General features: G+C 42.9%; 1 long non-coding RNA gene across 1 annotated transcript in view; it reads right to left on the reverse strand.

The window, feature by feature from the left end:
- Nucleotides 1-1,171: 1,171 nt before the first annotated feature.
- Nucleotides 1,172-18,100, reverse strand: part of LOC116095279 — a 48,339-nt gene continuing 31,410 nt past the window's right edge. The window contains exons 4-5 of the long non-coding RNA XR_004120525.1: nt 8,924-9,461; nt 1,172-1,831 (exon numbers count right to left, since the gene is read on the reverse strand). This is a non-coding gene — a long non-coding RNA (uncharacterized LOC116095279). The remainder of the gene's footprint in view (nt 1,832-8,923; nt 9,462-18,100) is intronic.

Genomic DNA, 18,100 nt, shown 5'->3' on the forward strand with positions numbered 1-18,100 from the left:
TGTGGCCTTGCTATTGTAAGTCATGTTGATGTCTGTGCCACAGGAGGCCATGTTGATGTGCATGGTCCTTGCTGCTCCTGGAAACCATGTGGAAGTTCATGATCCAAGCAGCTGCTGATTGTGATGGGCATGGGAGCTTCTTTTTTGGTGGTATCAATGACTATAGACTCATGGTTGAGAATAAAAATCATAGAAGGCTTCTGTGATAATCTCCCCTAATACACACACATACACACACACACACACAGAGAGAGAGAGGGGGGGGGAGAAACAGTCTAGACAGGAAGCCATCAAAGAGAGCCCTTAAACATTGTTATAGGGATGCTAAAGTGTGGCTCGTCACTGTTGATGGCTTCTGGCAGAGGGGAGGGGAAGGCCTCAGTTACTGTTAGGGGTCTGGCCACTGGGAGTTTGATGGTGTTACAATGAGTATATGGGCAACACAAACTGGACTTGGTGGGGTGCTTTTTTCTCCTTTTTGGAGGGGGACACAAGTGTTGGGAGTGAACCTAGGAGGAATGGGAAGTGAGTGTGATTGGGGTGCATTGTGTGAAACTTCCAAATAATCAATAAAAATATTGTAGTGGGGAACAAATTGAACCAGGAAAGGCTAAGGTTGTGATTCAAGCTCAGATTCGAATTTTCTCCACTACAGGTTACCTTATAATCACTGTTGATTTCATTAATATGAATTGTTGTTTATATATAGAATCAGACTACAAGGAAGGAAAGAGGTGGTGGAAGGAGGAGAAACATCTTGTACCTTTTCATCTCACAAGGGAAATAAAACCTCAAATCTTTGGGGGAAAAGGAGGTGTGCCTGGGGTGGGCTTCAAGGTTTCAAGCCCAGCGCATCTCTGTCTGTGGCCTGTGTATCAGGATATAAAGTTCTTGGCTGCTGCTCCATGTCTGTATGCTTTCTGCCATGATGATCATGAATTAACCCTCTGTGGTGGTTTGAATATGCTTGGCCCAGGAAGCAGCACTATTAGGAGGCGTGGCCTGTTGGAGTAGGTGTGTCACTGTGGGGGTGGGCTTTGGGAGACCTTCCTCCTAGCTGCCTGGAAACCAGTCTTCTCCTGTTTGCCTTCAGAACAGATATAGAACTCTCAGTTCCTCCTGTACCATGTCTGCCTGGACACTGCTGCCATGCTTCCCACCATGATAATAATGGACTGAACCTCAGAATCTATATTCCAGTCCCAATTAAATATTGTCCTTTATAAGACTTGCCTTGGTCATGGTGTCCCTTTACATATATGGAAACCTAAAACCTTCTGGAACTGTAAGCAAGCCCCAATTCAATTCTTTCTTTGTAAGAGGTGCCTTCATCATGATGTCTCTTCACAGCTATAGAACAGGGATTAAGACAGTCCTTCATACCTGACTCTCTTCTTTGCACCATTTAAAAGCTGACATTGCTTCTTTCTGACCAAGTGACTCTCTCAACTTGGCATATAAGACTCTCTTCCAAAGGCCTCTTCTGGGCATCTAGTCATTGCCATTGCGCCCTGGTAAAACTGGATGGACTCATAATACTGATCTGCCTCTTACTCCTCCCCTCACCTCCCTTGACTCTTTTCTCTTCCCACACAAGTACTGTACTCAGCCCTTCCCATGAAAGACAGAGCAATGTCAACTGCCATGTCCCTGGCACAGACTAACTCCACACATGACTACTGCACCAGACAGAAGTGTTCTTGCTCGAATGTGCTTATCGGGTACAGATGACATTATGGTGGACACGATGAGCCAATTTTCACAAGTGTTGGTAGAGCTTTTCTTGACTTTGTCTTCAGTCTCTGAGGGAGCATACTTAAATGGCAAGGTGCTGTTGAAAAGCAATTTGCATAAACATAGATTAAAAGCAGTTAGAACCAGATAATTGGGGAAAATGGAATATGAACTTGAATAGTGTAGCTTCTGGCACAGAGTGAATACTCTATTACAGTCAAATGTTCTTAATTTCTCAAATTTGAGAATTGAGCAGATTTCTCATTATATTCTTTCATTGCTCCTTCTGTTCCTTCTGTTTATTTTTAAAGCACCAAAACCAGTTAATAATGATTCTTTGTTCTGAATGAAATGCCCACATCCCATAATTTATCTGTTAAGTGGAATTCAGAAGCATACAAAGCTACTAGTTAATATGCACAATTGCTGATAATTCTGCAATCTAAATAATGAAATGAAAACAATTTCAAAGACCGTGATGCACTCTTATGTGCGCGCTCGCCCCATAGCTCCCTTATGCACCATGTCTTTATCTATGCAGTTCTTAATCTATACAAAAAATGGCATAAATTATGTGACCTATTGGGATTTATAAACCTGGAAGGAAGTTTCCTAAATAAACAAAACCCGAGGTAATGTATTTGAGGACTCACATCTGGGAACTAAATCCACGCTCAACATGATTATGACTGGAATCTAGGCAAATGAAGCAAATCCCAAAGGATTTCCATGTTCCAGCTGCTGCCCAGGTATTTTTAGTACTGCTATCTCTCTCACTGAAATATGCTCAGATTTGAGGGGAGGGATTCCTGCCCATACCCAGATGACTTTGCAGTGTGGGATTTTTATTCAGTGTTTACTCAAGCCAGAAGTGTACACTATTCCATATATATATATATATATGTGTGTGTGTGTGTGTGTGTGTGTATGTATATACACATACATATATATGTGTATATACATACACATATATACATACACATATATATGTGTGTGTATATATATATACACATATACATATATATGCATATATATATATATATATATATATATCCCTATCTAGCTATTCCTTCTCCCTCAAAACTAGTGCCAGAACCATGTGAAGTGGCACACATTGAAAATTCCAGCACTCAGGAGGCTGAAAGAAAGGAAGAAAGGGGGAGAAAAAAAAGAAAAGAGAAACAGAAAGAAAAGAAAAGAAAAGAAAAGAAAAGAAAAGAAAAAAGAAAAATACCAGTGTCAGAATGTGATAGCTGTACACAAAAGCACCCTGTGCTTGTCTTGGGAACATATCACTAACATATCTCACCTGGTTTTTGCACCGCCTCTGGAGTTCCTCCTTCTTGCCCATGGTGGCAGTTTGGTGTTTAGGGACACTTCAGAGGGTCATCCGCTCAAACTAGAATCCTACTCTAAATGGCAGAGCTAAACCAAAGAAGCCAGCACATCTACCCATGGATCCTGTGGGACCCTCAGAGATAGCATCTGTGGGCAGCTGTAAACTAATGCGGGAGAGCATGGTGACATTCTCTCCACTGCTGATGGAACTATGAGTAATGTCTGCCCACTGTGACGCAGTTACACTTGCTAATATGCTATCTCTATTACTATCTCTTAAAAATATACACAAGCAAACCAGCCACGTATGTCTCTCTGGCTAGGGCAGGGCATGCCACTCACTACCGAGCAGCAGAGAAACACTCTCTGACTCACTGGATAATAAGTTCAGTGAAATCTTAGTGATGCTGGGTCACTTCAGGTAGCGACCCCCAACAGAATGATGATTCCTTGCCAAAAAGATGTACATTTTGACAAGATATCTCTCACCTACAAATTAAAACTTCACACGTCTTCCCTTCTACTAAGACAGCAGAATCACTTTTTACAGAGACCGTGGCAACATTCCAGGGAAGTTTAGCTACTCTGTAGTGAATTCTAAGGGTCATAAAAAAACAGAAAGAAAGGCAGGTCACTGCTTCTTCCAAGTAAATCTGATTTTGCTTTTCTGTTTGTTTGCTTGATTGGTTGATTTTGTTTTTGTTTTTGTTTTTGCTTGTGTGAGTGTGTGTGTCTGAGAGAGAGAGAGAGAGAGAGAGAGAGAGAGATTGTAAAATGAATTCAAACATTCAAAGACTTGTCTACAATTACAGGCTAGAAGTTATTTGTTATTACATTTACACTGATAATAGCCACAACATTATTGAAACCAACCTAAACATTTTATTATTTATATTTTGTAAGAAATTTTAGCAATAATTTTCTCCAGACACTCATTTGCCTTTTCATGGTGGTATTATGTAATCTTATGTGTGTGTATCTCTTTTTCGTATTTCTACAGCTTCATTTTTATATTCAAATGTAAAGCTGTCCCACATTAATTTTAGCTAAGGATGTGCTGTAAAGACCTGACCTTACTTATGCCAAATGATTAGATAATTATCTTCTCTTTAAATAAGAGAACGATAGATTGTCTTACTGTCTCTACTTTGGTCCATTTAAGAGCTAACCTTATTCTTTTCTCCTGTCCAGCTTCACGCTGGCATCATCCTAACATTTCAGTGTTTTATTTTAAAATATGAAAAGCATAAGTATACATCCTGGTGACTTTTGGTAGACTGCACCTACTTGCAACACCAGCACCAGGTTTGAACAAATATCACCACCCACGTAGCTCTCTTCTTGTCACTCACCGTTGTTCCCACACCCAAGGCAGCCATCCTGACTCCTGACAACCCGGGACAGCTTTACCGGCCATTTTCTTTGTGGGAATGGAATCATCGTGCAGCAATGTTGTTTTTAAAAATACTTGTTGTGCTCATTTGTTTGTTTGGCTCATTTTACTGACACCCAGTGCTCTGAGACTTGTCATCGGATCAGTCAAGGCATGCCTAGCAACCAGGCTGGGAGGTCTTCCTCTCACTTCCGTCACCAGGATCTCAGCTCCAGGCAGCTGAGAGGTCGTTCTCACTCCTAAATGCCTCCTCTGCTAACAGCATCTGTTCTCTTTCTGAACTCCTTAAATATTTGAACAAAATAGACTAATCTATTTCTTTCACTTTCTAAGTGTTCATAACCAAATTGTCTTTCAAATGTTTTTTTTTTTTTCCTTACTGGTAGACAATAAACAGCCCATGTTTCTTAGATTCTGTGTCTGAGTTTTATTATACCTCAATCGAGGCATGGAAGTCTACTGAGTCCAGAACACTGCAATGCTTAATGTCAAGTTGGCTGTCAGCTTGACTGCACGTAGAATCACCTAGGAGACTAGTGTGGCTCACTTCCAGATGTGTTTGTGAAGGCATTTCCAGCGAGTATTAAATGATGGGAAAGGTCTCACCCAGATTGTGGACAATGCTTTCCCATAGGCTGGAAGTCAGGGCAGAACAAAACATATTCAAGTTGTTTAATCTATTTTCTTCTTTAGCCTTGTCTGACAGCCCTAGATTGCGGCTCTAAGAGAACAAAATGGATGCTGTATCACTAACAGCGCATGCCTAGAAATGTTCTCTTAACCACCTTGGAACTGAGAAGAACGGCTCTCAGTTCTCCTGAGGAATCGACCTTGCATGAGGATAAAGAGCTAATTGCCATCCCACTCTCCCATCTCTCAGCCTTTGTCCTTATGTTCCTTCTGCTCTGAATGCCCACAATACATGGGACAGGAAGGCTTTGACCTGTTCTGAAACCTCAGTCTGCCAGTCATCCGCTATGGAACTCACTAGGTCCTAGGCAATCCAGATGTAACCAGGATGGACCTTACAAGCTTGTGGCATGTCTTAATGAGGCCGTGCTGCAGAACACCTATCAGGATACCTGGGAAGTCTATGTTCTTACGGATTGCCACTTCCTACGCGACTGTTTACCTAACTCTCAGTGCTCCTCGATTCCCTTTTAGCCCGGATCACCCTACTCTTCACGGGCCTAATCAGTTTGTTCATCTTTTTCTCTAAGAGCAGAATCAGCTTTAAGTTTGTCAATATCTACTGCCCTTATTATTCACAGTACGATTCCTGTGAGCTTTCACTGAACACGATTCCAGAACAAAGAGAATAATGGTAAGAAGAAGGGACTTTAACCACTAATGAGCACCTGTACATGTCTCCTGGAACAGTAAGCATAACATAATAGGGGGTAAACACTGGAACCACAAACATCTGCTTCAAGTGTTGTTGTTACTACTGAAGGGCTCATTGGGATCTTCTTTTTTTCTATGATTGCAAACTAGACTCTAACATTAAGGAAAACAAATCTACTTTCAGTGAGGATGTGAAGTCGCACAAAACTTGGAAATATCGAAGTACCATCACCATCATAAAAGTAACTTGAATGTGATTTAAGGCCATGATGTGGAAATGACATCAATTACCAAAGTGGAGAATTAGAATGGTACCCATATACTTGAATTTAAAAATATTGTGTGGATGATTAAAAAAAAAAAAAAAGAGGTCATGGATTTGAAAGAGAGCAATGGGGTACATGGAGCCGTTGGAGGGAGGAACATTATTTGATAATTTCAAAAACTAAAAAAAAAAAAATGCAAAAACTAAAATAGAAAAATAAATATTATATGAGACAGAATGATATGGGAAAAAATGGGTCCACTTTCATTCAAAGAGCATTGTCAAAATCTAAGCACTAATTCACACTACCGGGTGTCACATGATTGTATTTCAGGATTACGCCGGCAATCCAGTCCTGGCCTGCCTCTTCGCCAGAGTGCAGATTTCCAGGAAGCAGGCTGAGGAGTGTAAAATCCAAACAAACTGTTTCTGTTGTGAGTTCCCGATGAGACTCACACCCAGACCACTCGGAAGTCATGTCTGACTTCACAACCCACAGCACAGAGACCATCAGCTACCCAAGCCTTGGAAGAACACACAGGGATCTGGCTGGGGCCCAAGAAACTCCCTAGACTCGGTCTTCACACACGGAGCGGGGTGTGTTAGAACTCAGCAATGCAGACACGCCCTACACTTAGAGTTCCCTAACCACCGGCCGCCTCCGGCCTCCCCCAGCTTCTGCCATAGGAATTTAAAGGTGGCTTCCCTCTGGAGACAGGGTTTCTCTGTGTAGCTCTGGCTGTCTGGAACTCACAAGAGATCCACCCAGCTCTGCCTCTGAATGCTGGGATTAGAGGCATTTGCCACCTTGTCTGGCCTTGAAACTTAAGTTTTTAATCACTGACTCGTACCTTTTTGTTGTTTGGTTTTAGCCATTCTATAAACCCCAAGTACATACTGCCAATGGCACCCTTCCGTCGGTGTTTCCCCTACGTCCCCCAAAGGCCTGTGTGCTTTCTTTTGTTTGAGTGTTTGAAATTTAATCTCAGAGCCCAGCCCAGTGTAGCTCGCGCTCCTTAAGAGGCTGAGGCAGGACAACTGCTTGAGCCCAGAGGTCTGAGGCTAGTACGGGCTACAAAACGGCAGCCTAGCTTTACATAAATAAATAATAAATAAATCACAACAACCTAATGATAAATGGGGCTTGGAAACGGTTCATAGGTTAAGTTCTTGCTACACAAGCTTAAGGATCTGGGTTCAGATCCCCAACACCCACATAAAAAAGGCAAGCATGGCAGTGCATGCATGTACTCCCAGCACTGGAGAGTTAGAGAAAGGAGAAGAATCCCTGGGCCTTGCTGGTCAGCTAGTCTCAAATTACTGAGATCCAAGTTCAGTAAGAGATCCTGTCTTGAAAGTTAAGGTGGAGAGCAACTCAGGAAGACACCCAGAGTCAACCTCTGGCCTCTATACACATGCACATATAAACATGTATACACATCAGAAAAAAAAAAGAAATATAAGATATATCCCACACAAGCAACACTTCTCCTGTAAACAAGGTCAGTCTGTGCTAGTGTTCAGGTTCATTGACAAGACCAGCATTGTACAGCTCCAGGATCGCCTTCACACATAGTGCTCATCCCACACAGATACATGTGGTAGCCCTGTAGCACGGGACTTCGGGGCAGCACACAGACTTATTGGCCAGACAGCAAACGTTTTAGACTTTGTGGGCCAGTCTTTTGCAGCAACTGCTTCAATCTATTGCATCATAAAAACACATACAGACCATATGCAAACAAATAAGCACAGCCGTGAGCCAATAAAACTTTATTTACAAACACAAGCTACAGAAGAAATATAAATGATCACAGAGGATAGTTTGGGCACACTACCTCTACTCCCAATACTTAAGAAGGATCCCATAAGTGGTAGCTACTTTGGAAATTGACCCCATCTAAACAGTGATTCTCCAATTAGATTCACTTCCAGCTAGAGAAACAGATGTGCTGATAGGTCACTTCTCCCATCACCTGAAAGCCTATCAAGTCAGTGATCAGTGGCCTTACCTCTAGTAGATTCCAGCCTCCTGTGGTGCAACTTGTGCTGACAACAATGCAACGTCCAAGGCTAAACAAAACCTGAGACACACCAAAGTACACTATGAGCTCTAAGAATAAAATCCAGGCATCGAATGTTCCGAGAAGTTCTCTGCACTTTAATTGACACCAGAGCAAAAACAATGAGCTTTTGCAATAAAACATCTCTTAGGAGGAGTAATTCATACAGTACAAATGGCTGACTTTCCAGTGGTACACAGAAGATATGAACAAAGAATAGAAAAGGGAAATGAAGGAAGAAACTAGGACAGAAGAAGAGGGGTGGAAAGATGGCACATGGTTAAGAGCACTGGCTGCTCTTCCTGAGGTCCTGAGTTCAAATCCCAGAAACCATCTATAATGAGATCTGACCCCCTCTTCTGGTGTGTCTGAAGACAGCTACAGTGTACTCACATACAATAAATAGATAAATAAGTAAATAAATAAATAAATGTTAGAAGAAAAGAAAAAGTGGAGGAAGAAAGCATAGCTCCATGTGTGTGTACTTTGGGTAACCCCTTAAATTCAATTATTTTCTTTTACAATTTGAAACTTGATAACTTTTCACTATTATGTTAAATTTATTAACATTTTTTATATTGCTAGTAAATATCATTCTCTGAGTTCTGTTTTGATCTGTTGTAGGTTTTGGTTTGGTTTGGTTTATAATTATTTTTTATTTCATATATATGTACTATATCTACATTGTTTCCCACTACTTCCATCATTTATCACACACCTCCAAATCCATGCTCTCTTTTTCTTTAATTATTATTGCTACACACATACACACACGCATATACACACCTGAATTTCCAAAAGCAAAAGCAGCAGTAGCTCTAGCTGGTGGGGAGCTGGCTCAGCTATCTCTCAGCTGGAGGGTTATGCTTGACCACGAAGAATGCTTGACCACGAAGAATGCTTGGCCACGAAGAATGCTTGGCCACGAAGAATGCTTGACCACGAAGAATGCTTGACCACGAAGAATGCTTGACCACGAAGAATGCTTGGCCACGAAGAATGCTTGACCACGAAGAATGCTTGACCACAAAGAATGCTTGGCTACGAAGAATGCTTGACAACGAAGGTTGCTTGCCCACGGAGTCTCGAGTGGTCTCGGATGGTCTCTGGTCATTGTGGCAGAGTCTGGGAAGCTCAGTCTGAGGATTTTGGCTCGGAGGATGACTTCAGGCAGCCATTGCTACCAGGGCGGAGATGTCAGCTTGCTGTCTCTTTAAACTATTTTTGACGTCATTGGTGGAGTGAGGTCCAGATAACCATTCGCATCTGGTTATCTTCTCCAGTTGTTTACTTCTTTATGGAAAATTTTCTGCACAAGTATATACTTCAAATGTTTTCTCATTTTGTCAAAGCATCTTTCATATATTATTCTAGATAACTAATACATCAAAACAGCTCACTGCAAATAACTTATTTCAAAACAACTTCCAAACATCTCCTATTACAAGGTGGAGTGGGTCTTTGCTAAAGACCTGCTCTTCACAGTATAGAACCCAACACCCTGACCTGACTCTTTTGAAATATGTAGATGACCTTCTGGTGGCAGCAGAGACCAAGCAAGAATGCCTGAAGGGAACCCAGGACCTGCCTTGGAGGCCCTGGGAAATTTGGGCTATCAAGCCTCTGCTAAGAAAGCTCAACTCAGCCAACCACGGGTGATCTAAATGGGACAGATATTAAAAGAAGGTCAGAGATGGCTACTGTACTGTGCCTTCCAATACCCAAGACTCCCCACCAGGTAAGGGAATTCTTGGGCTCCACTTGATTCTGCAGAATTTGGATACCAGGCTTGGCCAAAATAGCTAAGTCACTGTATGAGGCCACCAAAGAGCCTCATACAAAGAGAACTTTGTATGGACAGAGGAACATCAATAAACCTTCGGTACCTTAAAGAAGGTCTTAATTTCTGCACCAGCCTTGGGATTGCCAGATGTAACTAAGCCCTTTCACCTCCTCATGGACAAGAGATCTGAGTGGCAAAAAAGTGTATTGACACTGAATATTGGACCCTGGCTCTGAACAGTGGCCTACCTCTCAAAAAAATTAGAACCAATGACCAGAGGCTGGCCCTCTTGCTTATACATCATAGCTGCAATGGCCCTCTTGGCTGGCAAACTATCATTGGGCCAGAGCTTGACCATCACCATCACTCATGCTATCAAGGTGATATTCAAGCATCCTCCTAACCAATGGCTCACCAATGCCAGAATGATTCATTACCAGTCTCTCCTCTTAAAACCTCCTAGGATAATCTTTCAGGCCCCAACTGCCCTGAACCCAGCTACCCTGCTGCCTGATCCAGATCTTGAAGGGCCACTGTATGACTGCTCAGATGTCCTGGCCCACATCCAGAGGACTAGACCACATCTTCAAAATACCCTTTTAACAGATGTAGAGACAACATGGTTTACCGATGGTAGTAGCTTCATTCAGGATGGACAGTGGTAGTCTCAAATACTTAGATCATATGGGCTCTGCCCATATGGAACATAAGCACAGAAAGCTTAATTAATAGTTCTAACTAAGGCATTAGAGTTGGGAAAAGATAAGAAACTTAACATCTACATGGATAGCCAGTATGCCTTTGCTACCACTCATATCCATGGGGCTATTGATAGGGAGAGAAGCTTTCCGCCAGCAGAAGGAAAGAGTATCAGAAACAAAGAGGGAATCCTCTCCCTACTGAGGGCTCTACGGTGACCTAAAAAGCTGGCCATCATTCACTGTCCAGGGCATCAAAAGGAAAAGAGACTCCATCTCAGAGGGCAACAACAAGGCAGATGAAACAGTCCAGTGGGTGGCCCTAGAAATTGCACCCCTCATGCCTTTGATTGCCCTAGACACAGGAGACCCCACACTCCCTGACCAGCCTAATTATACTACAGGAGATATGATCTGGGGCAGAAACCTGCCCATGTCTCAGGGTCTTAAGGGATGGTGGAGGACTATAAACTAATTGTACCAGAGAAAATAGATCTATGCATACTGAAAAGATCCATTTTCTTTATACATGGGAGCCCAGAGAATGCAAGACTTAGTCCACCAGTCTCACATCAGAATTAGAGATGCCAATTCAAAAACAGCTAAAATTGTTAAGAACTATAAGGCCTGTCAATTAACCAGTGTGGTTGACAATGAGAAGAAGACCAGTACTTAATACTGGAGCTTCAAGCCAGGAATCTACTGGGAAATGGACTTCATGGAGGTGAAACCAGGAGAGTTCAGATACAAAAATTTGTTGGTGTTCATAGATACCTTTTCAGAATAGACTGAAGCTTTCCCAACTAAGCATGAGACTGCTCAGGCAGTAGCAAAGAAACTACTAGAAGAAATTCTTCCAAGGTATGGCTTTCCTAAGTGTAGCAAAAATTTCCCTGTCCAATCACTTTAAATATTAATACAACAAGAAGCCCAATTACTTTAAATATTAATATAACAAGAAGCCTGTGATTGGACAGGAGAAAAGGGAGGTGGAAAGAAGAGTTTTAGAGATGGGAACAGAGGAAAGGACAGGAGAAAGAAAGGAAGATGGAAGGAGAAGACAATCCAGATTCCACGTGGCATTAAACAGTCACAGGTAGCTATGAATATCAGCAAAGGATAGAACAATTGGGATAACTTGTCTAATCTAGGTGGGCAGCTTGTATCATTATCAGTTGGCTCTGAAATTATTGCATGGGCATCTTGTGAATTGAGAATTTATTGATATATAAATCTGACTGATTAACTACAAGCTTCTAGAGTTTTGATTTACTGGGTTATGGGGATTTGTGACTGTTGACCACTGGGAGTGGATGGCTGGTAATGTGAGTAGAATCCACCACGAGAGAACCGTGATCCGTGGCTGCTGGAGCTAGCCTAGGGGTAGAGGCATTGAGACCACAGAGGCAGAGAATAGCTGGGTGTTGCTCAGGAATTTGCCATTCTTTTTAATATTTCCCACAACACCTAAGCTTATAGGGTCAGACAGTGGGCCTGCATTTGTGTCCCGGGTAAGTCAGAGATTAGCTCATATTTCTGGAGATTGATTGGAAATTTCATTGTCTTTACAAACCCCAGAGTTCAGGACAGGTAGAGAGGATGAACAGAACCTCAAAAGAGACCTTTACTAAATTGACCTTGGAGACTGATGGTGACTGGATGACTCTTCTCCCCTTTGCCCTTTATAGAATACAGAACTCCCCACACCAGATGGGACTCACCCCTTTTAAATTTTGTTTGGTTCACTTACTAACAGAGGTCATTGAAGAAGCAGACAATCTCCAAATGTTAGACGATTTTGACGGTGTCCAGTGGGTACGCAAACATGCTTGGTTTAAACTTTGTGTTTTCTATAAAACGGATCCACCTCCAGAGCCCCATCAGCATTAGCCTGGAGATTGGGTACTAGTGGAGAGATACTGCCAGGAGTCACTAGAGACTCACTGTAAAGGTCCCTATGTTCCAGAGCTGCAGGGTTTGCAGTTGAAGAAGACCCTGGCCAACAGGAGGAGAATTCAGCCTCAAGACTCTCTCCTGTCTCCCACTGATGAACCCCGACCCTTGTCCCAGGGACACCATAAGACATAGCCCTGTTACTAACTTTTTTTCATGAAGATTCACAAGGGGATAGGGCCCCTTGTGGGTGGTGCCATCTCTGGGCTGGAAGTCTTGGATTCTATAAGAGAGCAGGCTGATTGGGCCATCTAGTCACCAGAGAAAGAGGGAATGAGAGACCAAATCTTTTAAGTTCAGACGCCATTTTAGAGAACCTGACCTAAGTTTGAACTCAGGTAAACTAATGGGCCAGTACCCAGCATTAGTTTCCAAGTTAACCCCCAACAAGACTGGTATCTCCAGGTTAATCTCCCCCGAGAAATCCAGTGTTTCCAGGTTAATCCCCACCAAGCCCACCCCCTGCCTAACAACCACCAATGCAGAGGGAAGCAAATGTTAAGTTTATGGTTTGACTCCCTGCACCACCCGGATATGCTAAAGGCCACAGTAGCACTCCAATTAGATGCTTGGCAGGCAAGAAACACTTACCTCTCATGTGCCACTTTCTATAAAACCTTGCCCTGATAAGTGTTCGAAGCTCTTCTCCACCAAAACCATACTGTGTATCAGTGGTGGGCTAAGCCCAAGCTAAAGCTTGAATAAAGGCCCTGGTATGATTGCATTGGATCAGCTCCTGACTGGTCTTTCAGGTTCACTAACACTTCCTTAGCACTACCACTACATGTGTGCCATGGAACCTATGTGAACTTTGAAGTGCATGTACACAACATACACACACACACACACACACACACACACACACACTTGTGTATATCAGACCTAACAACTGGCTGTAAGAAGACTAGTTGCACCACTTGGATGCTAACTAGCACTATCTGACAGCATCTTTAGCTGGATCTTTCCAGACATCAATGGAAGGGTCTTATTCAAAACCCTGGTCTGTACAGATATAATGGCCCAATCATTCCCACTGAACTCCAAAATATAACACATGACATCACATTCATTTCAAAGGTAATGCATCCACATGTCAGTAAATTCCTAGAAATTCTGGTGAAAGGATGGCCAGATTGCAGGATCTCACTTGCTGTGTTTCCTACCACTCAAATGTCTGACTCTTGCCAGAAACCCCCATGCAGAGGAAAGTCATCACTGAGAATGTCCATCAGGCTTCTCTTTGGGCAACATTCCATCATAATAACATCTGGCACTTCCTTACAACCTCCAACGGTTCTGCAAGTCTTTGAATGATCTAATTCTCTGGGAGAATCAACACAGATCAGGAAGGATTTATGTAGAATCTGATCTCCTAATTCCTATGTTAAACCTTGACCTAGTTTTTCTGGCCACATAAGGGGAAAAATATCCCTCTGGATTTAGTGTTGTGTAGAGACAGAGCAAATCCACTGGGATGCCGAGCAAAGCACCCGGTAAGATCGACATCATTAACACAGATAATTCCAAGCCAGCACTCCTCATCTAGAGAGTCCCTAATCTGCACAAAAACCATAACTGGGAGCTACATTTGTCCACACCCTCTCAATGCCTTCTACGGACAAAGCCAGTTCCTAAGCCTGACATTGCTTGAACCCAAATTCATTCATGTTTTGGTGTCGGTCATGTTGTGGTTTTACTTTGTCATAGTGTGTTTCAATATAAAATACAAAAGAAAGAAAGAAAGAAAGAAAGAAAGAAAGAAAGAAAGAAAGAAAGAAAGAAAGGAAGAAAGAAAGAACCCCTCACACTGGGAAAAGCTTGCTCTCTCTCACCAGTGCAGCTTCGGGGAACGAAACAGGATTTGCACAACCACTTTGCCTCGCCCATACACCTCCAGCTCCTGTTTGTTTTGTTTTGTGTTGGAATACCTTACTTCCACTCTGGCGGAGGGAGCAACTCTCCCTAAACTGCAGCTACGCAGCAGGCTTTTCGACAGGTCTAATTATCGAATCTGCGTGGTCAGCACAGGAGCTGCCTTACCCAGATTTGTGTTGTAGATTCACTTGCCGGTTGTCCTTCGGGAGTTCTCTAGTCCTAAGATCTTTTTCCATTCAAAATTCTGCCATCTTTTTCATTTAAGGCTCTATTTCCCCAATCGTCAACCCTTACATTCAATCAGAAATGAGACAACCTCCATGGGAAAAACCTCAAGGGATTGCATCCCACTCCAAAAGCAAGGTTAGGGAGAAAATGGACCTTGACTGTCATATAGTCCCAACTGAGAGATTAAGGATTGTCTTAGCGTTTCCATGGCTGTGATAAAACACCATTACCAAAAGTAATTTAGAAAGGAAAGGGTTTATTTCAACGTAAAGCTTTCAGGCCACATCCGTCTCTGACAGAGGTCAGGGTAAGAGCTCATAGTAAAGTCTAGAGGGAAAGTTGGAAGCGGAGGCCATGGAGTGCCTCTCCCCAGTCCGTGGATTGACTGCTCAGCCTGTTTTCCAATTCAACTCAGAACCACCTGCCCAGGGATGGCACCACCATAGAGATGGGTCCTCCCATCCCATATTGATCATTAATCAAGAAGATACCTCCATGGCAATCTGGCTGGAATTATTTTCTCAGTTGAGGTCCCTCTTCCCAAATCCTCTCACTTACAGAAAGGTGACATAGAAACTAGCTAGGACAAGGACCTTGTGCCTGCTCTTTCCTCTCTTGGGAATGTTGATGGGATGGTTCTGGTCTTTCTGGTGCCTTTACTCCCATTCCTCCAAGGAGATGGATCATCTTAAGGCTAAGAGCTCAATACTTGTACCGCAATGACTGCAAGTACCGTATTCAGCTGTTCATCCTCCAACGGCTGAGAATGTGAATCTCAGAACAGGTTTGAGCTAGAGGAAGAAACCTGAAGTTCAAGTTCAGCCCAGGCTCACATTCTCCACTCCAGCCTTTCTTGGAGTTTGCTTTGGATATCAGGAGTTTGTCTAGCCATGAAAAAAAAAAGTGGTACTTTGCTCTGTGGCTATTATCCCTTATGTGTGTTCCCCACTGGTCAGAATCAGAAAGAGAAGAGGTACACAGCAGCCTGATTATCAGAGCTCTTAGGAAGCAGCCTCCAGAAATAATCCCTGCAAACATCAAAACGACACCAAGCCACAGGCACATAAGAAATCTCCTCGCCACTGTTGAATAAGCTACCTGAAAGGCCTGAAGGGTGGTATGTTAGGATGCCTGTGGACCCAGCTGTGTGAACTATAGCATGCTTCTTACATGCTCAAGTCAGTGACGCTTTGTTTGCTGAAGCTGGTGAGCCACAGAGCCCTCTTTGCAAAGGTGACAAGATGCACGTGGCTGCAGACCTTGCAGGCTCCTCATTGCAGCATCAGGTCTACCTGACCAATTGCACTAATTTGTAAACTTTGCTTGACCCAGCCTGTCCTAAGCAACATAAACCAATATCAACTGGTGTCTTCCTGTCCTTTCCCTACCCTTAGTTAGTTTCAAAAGAGAGAAATGCAATAAAAGTCACAATGTTTCTACTCCCATTATTCTTCTCCTGACTCTAAATCAGTTGTTTTATGCCCTGGATCTCCCGCTGCCCAACCATACTCGCCCTTGGGATTTGGAGATGTGGTGGTGAGAGAACGGCACAGCAAGCTTGGAAGAATGCTGCCACCTGTTCCTCTATTAATCCTCAGGGGTGCCCTCCGCCCTATTGGTCCCAAGGAAGCATATCTTCCAAGTGGCAGTTCTCCCAATTGGCTGACATTGTCTGTGTCACCAATCTTTCAGCTCTCAGGCAGTCTTCAATTAGGTCCTCGTGCGGAAGTTGCCTGCTCAGCTGGAGGCTACCTCCATTGCTTCTATATAAATCCATATTGAAGGAATGTGGAGAAGTAGGACCAAGCTGAATCACTGAGGCTGGACACAATCACAACTTCAATAATATGTAAGTTGTTAGCATAACCTAATCACCAAATAAGGGCTTAAATTATTAGAAATTGGTTACTTTCATTATTTATTAAGAATAATTTTTCATACAATATATTCTGATGACAGTTTCCCTTCCCCCACCTCGTTCCAGATCCTCCCCTTCCCCATACATATTCCACCCCACAATTTCTTTCTCTCTCTTTAGGAAAAAAAAAAAAACAGGCAAATAAGAAAAACAAGCAAATCAGAATTTTAAAAAACAAAATAAAGCAAAACACAAGAAACACATATAAGTGAACATTCACAGAGAGAGAGAGAGAGAGAGAGAGAGAGAGAGAGAGAAAGAGAGAGAGAATTAGAAACCATAATATACATACAAAAGACCAGCAAGATTTTTAAAAATGCCCAAACAAAGCAATATGAGATTTTTAAAGGGTTTACAAAAATACCATTTTGTTTTCTGTTGGCCACCTACTGCCAGATACATAGTATGGTTTACTATATTTGTTAAATGTATGTAGTTTATATAGCCATTTGGATTCCACTGGAGGAAACTAAATTTTCCTTTGCAAGCAATTGTCAATGGGAGCTGGCTTCTCCACTAGGGATGGGAGCTCGCTTCTCAGCTAGGGATGGGAGCTCATGTCCACTTCCTTCCTCTCAGCCCTAGGACCCCACCTGGCCTATTGTGCTTGAAAGACACTGTTTTCTTGATGTCCTCCATCCCTGTTGGCTCTTACAATCTTTCCACCTCCTCCTCTAGAGAGCTCCCTGAGCCTCGAAGGGAGGAGTTGGAGTAAGACATCCAACTGAAGACTGACTGATCCAAGGTCTGCCACTCTGAACATTTTTCAGTTGTAGGTTTCTGTATTTGTCTCTATCTGCTGCAGAAGGGGGCTTCTCTAATGATGACTGAGCTAGACACTGACATAGCATTGTGTCATTAGGCATCATTTAACTGTTATGTTCCTGCAGCAGAACAATAGTACTTGGTTAGCCCCTAGGTCCATGGCCTATCTAGTCCCAAGCGGTGTCAGGCATGGGTTCCATTTCATGGAGTGGACCTTAAGTCCTATCAGAGAGTGGTTGGTTACTCCTACTACTTGGGTGTCACTATTACAACAGCATATGCAGGCAGGTCACCAATGTAGGCTGAAGAGGTTTTGGCTGGGTTGGTCACTAGCATTCTCCTCTGATAAGCATTCAGAGTGTCTTCCAGAGCCATGATCATAAGTCTGTAGGAGTGAAGGCTAAAGTTAAGCACCAGCTCAGCTTCTCCATGTTCAATGAGTTATGTAAATATTGTCTTCAGCAATCGGGTTTTACCATCAGTTGATAGCTTTTTTAAAATAATAAAAGCCAGCCTGGCAGTGGTGGCCCACACCTTTAGTCCCAGCACTTGGGAGGCAGAGGCAAGCAGATTTCTGAGTTTGAGGCCAGCCTGGTCTGCAGAGTAAGTTCCAGGACAGCCAGGACTACACAGAGAAACCCTGTCTTGAAAAAAGCAAAAACAGGGCTGGCAAGATGGCTCAGCAGTTAAGAGCACTGACTGCTGTTCTGAAGGTCCTGAGTTCAAATCCCAGCAACCACATG

This window comes from Mastomys coucha, unplaced genomic scaffold (assembly GCF_008632895.1).
Source record: "Mastomys coucha isolate ucsf_1 unplaced genomic scaffold, UCSF_Mcou_1 pScaffold18, whole genome shotgun sequence".
Classification (NCBI taxonomy): domain Eukaryota; kingdom Metazoa; phylum Chordata; class Mammalia; order Rodentia; family Muridae; genus Mastomys; species Mastomys coucha.